Here is a 4,702-nt window from a genome sequence, read left to right on the forward strand (position 1 = left end):
CACTGTGAGCCTGAAAAAGTTGCAGACACAACACTAGCCTGTGAAAGCAGTCAGGAAGGAGGCTGTACCCTGCAAAGCCACAGGGGCAGAGCTACCCAAGACCATTGGAACCCACCTCTTTCATCAATGTGACCCAGATCCAAAAACTAATAAATGAATTCAGTAAAGTTTCAAGACACAAAATCAACATACAAAAATCAGTAGTAGTTCTATATGCCAATAGCACACTATCTAAAAAGGAATCAAGAAAGCAGTCCTATTTATAATAGCTACCAAAAAAGAAACCCTAGGAATAAATTTAACCAAAGAGGTGAAAGATACCTGCTATAAAAACTATAAAACATTGATGAAAGAAATTCAAGATGGCACAAATAAATTGAAAGATATCTGTGTTTATGGACTGGAATAATCAATATTGTTAAAAAGTCCATACTACCCATAATGATGTATAGATTCAACACATTTCCTATCAAAATATTAATGACATTCTTCATAGAAATATAAGAACAATTCTAAAATTCGCATGGAACCACTAAAGGCATCAAATAGCCAAAGCAATCCTGAGCAAAAAGAATAAAGCTGGAGACATCACACTGACTTCAAAATACACTACAAGGCTATAATAACCCAATTGGCATGGCACTGGCATGAAAACAGACACATAGACCAACGGAGCAGAAAGAAATCCAGAAATAAATCCACACATTTACAGTCCATTGATTGTCAACAAAGGTGTCAAGAACACACATGAGGAAAGGGACAGTCTCTTCAATAAGTGGTGCTGGGAAAACTGAATATTCACATGTGGAAAAATGAAAGACCTCTATCTTTCACCATATTAAAAAAACTCAAAATGGATTAAAGACTGAAATGTAAGACCCAAAACTGTAAACTACTAGAAGAAAACACAGGGGAGACACTTCATGGAATTGGTCTGGGCAAGAATTTTTTGGATAGGACCTCAGAATCACAGGCAACAAAAGCAAAATAGACAAATGGGGCAAACCAAAAAGCTTCTGCATAGCAAAGGAAACAATCAACAGAGTGAAGAGACAATCTTAAGAATGGGAAAAAATATTCACAAACTTTCCATCTGACAAGGGACTAATATTTAGAATACATAAGGAATTCAAACAACTCAATACCAAAAAAAAGAAAACCCACAAAAAATCAGATTTTTAAATAAACAAAAGACCTGAATAGACATTTCTCAAAATAAGACATACAAATCACCAGGTAAATGACAAAATGCTCAACATCGCTAATCATCAGGGAAATGCAAATCAAAATCACAATGAGATATCACCTCACCTCAATTAGAATGGCTGTTATCTAAAAGATGAAAAGTAAAACTGCTGACAAAGATGCAGAGAAAAGGGAACTCATCTTTTTAAACACTTTTTTTTTTAAAGGTAATGTCTCACCATATTGCCCAGGTTGGCCTCAAAGTCCTAGGCTCAAACTATCCTCCTGCCTTAGCCTCCTAAGTAAGTGAGACTATAGGCCCACATCACTGTACCCAGCTGCTAGAAAGGAAAATTCTTATACACTATTGGTGGAAATGTAAATTAGTACGACTATTATGGAAAATAGTATAAAGTTTCCCAAAACATTTAAAAATAGTTACCATATGATCCAGCAATTTCACTACTGAGTATTTATCCAAAGGACTTGAAATCAGTATGTCAAAGAGAAACCTGCGATTGAACTCACCTGCAGTTCTTGGGGTTCCTGTGGCTTTCTTCTTTGTTGGAGCCAGGCCTACATGCCAGCAACCATGTCGAAGGGACCTGCAGTTGGTATTTATCTTGGCACCACCTATTCTTGTGTGGGTGTTTTCCAGGACAGAAAAATAGAGATAATTGCCAATGATCAGGAAAACCGAACCACTCCAAGCTATGTCGCTGGACACTGAATGATTGACTGGTGATGCCATAAAGAATCAAGTTGCAATGAACCCCATCAACACACCAAACGTTTGTGATTCCAAACATCTGATTGGACGCAGATTTGATGATGCTGTTGTCCAGTCTGATATGAAGCATTGGCCCTTCATGGTGTTGAATGATGCTGGCAGGTCCAAGGTCCAAGTAGAATACAAGGGAGAGACCAAAAGCTTCTATCCAGAGGAGGTACCCTCTATGGTTCTGACAAAGATGAAGGAAATTGCGGAAGTCAACCTTGGGAAGACTGTTACCAATGCTGTTACTTTAATGACTTTCAGTGTCAGGCTACCGAAGATGCTGGAACTATTGCTGGTCTCAATGTACTTAGAATTATTAATGAGCCAACTGCAGCTGCTATTGCTTACGGCTTAGACAAAAAGGTTGGAATGAAAAGAAACGTGTTGATCTTTGACCTGGGAGGTGACACTTTCGATGTGTCAATCCACACTACTGAGGATGGAATCTTTGAGGTTAAATCTACAGCCAGAGACACCCACTTGTGTGGAGATTTTGACAACTGAATGGTCAACCATTTTATTGCTGAGTTCAAGCACAAGCATAAGGACATCAGTGAGAATAAGAGAGCTGTAAGATTCCTCCGTTCTGCTTGTGAATGAGCTAAGCATACTCTCTCTTCCAGCACCCTGGCCAGTATTGAGATCAATTCTCTCTATGAAGGAATCAACTTCTATACCTCCATTACCCATGCCTGATTTGAAGAAAAGAATGCTGACCTATTGCGTGGCATCCTGGACCCCATAGAGAAAGTCCTTCTAGATGCCAAACTAGACAAGTCACAGATTCATGCCATTGTCCTGGTTGGTGGTTCTACTTGTATCCCCAAGATTCAGAAGCTTCTCCAAGACTTCTTCAATGGAAAAGAACTGAATAAGAGCATCAACCCTGATGAAGCCATCGCTTATGGTGCAGCTGTCCAGGCAGCCATCCTGTCTGGAGACAAGTCTGCAAATGTTCAAGATTTGCTGGTCTTGGATGTCACTCCTCTTTCCCTTGGTATTGAAGCTGCTGGTGGAGTCATGACTATCCTCATCAAGCGCAATACTACCATTCCTACCAAGCAGACACAGACCTTCACTACCTATTCTGACAACCAGCCTGGTGTGCTTATTCAGTTTTATGAAGGTGAGTGTGCCATGACCAAGGATAACAACTGCTTGGCAAGTTTGAACTCACAGGCATACCTCCTGCACCCCGAGGTGTTCCTCAAATTGAAGTCACTTTTGACATTGATGCTAATGGCATCCTCAGTGTCTCTGCTGTGGACAAGAGTACAGGAAAAGAGAACAAGATTACTATCACTAATGACAAGTACCGTTTGAGCAAGGAAGACATTGAACGTATGGTCCAGGAAGCTGAGAGGTACAAAGTTGAAGATGAGAAGCAGAGGAACAAAGTGTCATCCAAGAATTCACTTGAGTCCTATGCATTCAACATGAAAGCGACTGTCAAAGATGAGAAACTTCAGGGCAAGACTAATGATGATGACAAACAGCAGATTCTGGACAAGTGTAATGAAATTATCAACCGGCTCGGTAAGAATCAGGCTGCCAAGAAGGAAGAATCTGAACATCAGCAGAAAGAGCTGGAGAAAGTCTGCAACCCCATCAACACCAAGCTGTACCAGAGTGCAGGAGGCATGCCAGGAGGAATGCCTGGGGGATTTCCTGGTGGTGGAGCTTCTCACTCTGGTGGTGCTTCCTTGGGGTCTACTCTTGAAGAGGTTGATTAAGCCAACCCAAGTATAGATGCAACATTGTTCCACACATTTAAAACATTGAAGGACCTAAATTTGTAGCAAATTCTGTGGCAGTTTTAAAAAGTTCAGCTGCTATAGTAAGTTACTGGGCATTTTCAACACTTGAATATGGCACATATGCACAGGGGAAGGAAATAACATTGCACTTTATAAACACTGTATTATAAGTGGAAAATGTACTGTCTTAAATAAAACTATTTAAAATTGGCAACATTAAAAATAAAACAAAGAGAAACTTGCATTCCCATGTTTATTACAGCAGTATTCACAATAGCCAAGAGATGGACTCAACCTAAATGTTTATCTATAGACAAATGGCTAAAAAAAAGTGATATATACACACAATTGAACACTATTCAACTATAAAAAAGAATGAAATGCTATTATTCACAGAAACACAGATGAACTTCGAGGACATAATGCTAAATGAATCTAAGACACGGAAGACAAATGCTGCACGATCTCACTCATCCATAGAACCTACAAAAGTTAATGTCATAGAAGCAGAGAGTAGAATAGTGGTCACCAGAGGATGGAAAAGGGGGAATGAGGGAACAGGGAGAGGTTTGTCAACGAGTATAAAGTTACAATTAGATAGAAGGAATAAGTTCTAGTGTTTTATTATATAGTAGGTTGACTACAGATCATTTAAAGGTAGCCAGAAAAGAAGATTTTACATGTTCTCACCACAAATAAATGAATAAATGTTTGAGATTATAGATATGCTAATTACCCTGATTTGATCATTACACAATGTATATATATATTGAAACATCACACTGTATCTCAGTGTCAATTAAACATTTTTTAACTGTCAAAAAACAAAAAATTTAGCTTCTCACTCAGCCTCCTCTTACACCAATTTGGAGGAAAGGGGAAGGGATGTCTTGTTATTACTGGGTGGTAATGTAAAGCCAGCATTTTCACCTGTCCTACACTGACATCATAGGCTGAGAATGAAATAGCTTTATGTTATTGA

General features: G+C 39.0%; 1 pseudogene; it reads left to right on the forward strand.

Annotated features, from left to right (window-relative positions):
- Positions 1 to 1,777: 1,777 nt before the first annotated feature.
- Positions 1,778 to 3,696, forward strand: LOC105469930 (heat shock cognate 71 kDa protein-like; annotated as a pseudogene).
- The last annotated feature ends 1,006 nt before the right edge of the window (positions 3,697 to 4,702 follow it).

This window comes from Macaca nemestrina, chromosome 2, assembly GCF_043159975.1.
Source record: "Macaca nemestrina isolate mMacNem1 chromosome 2, mMacNem.hap1, whole genome shotgun sequence".
Lineage (NCBI taxonomy): Eukaryota > Metazoa > Chordata > Mammalia > Primates > Cercopithecidae > Macaca > Macaca nemestrina.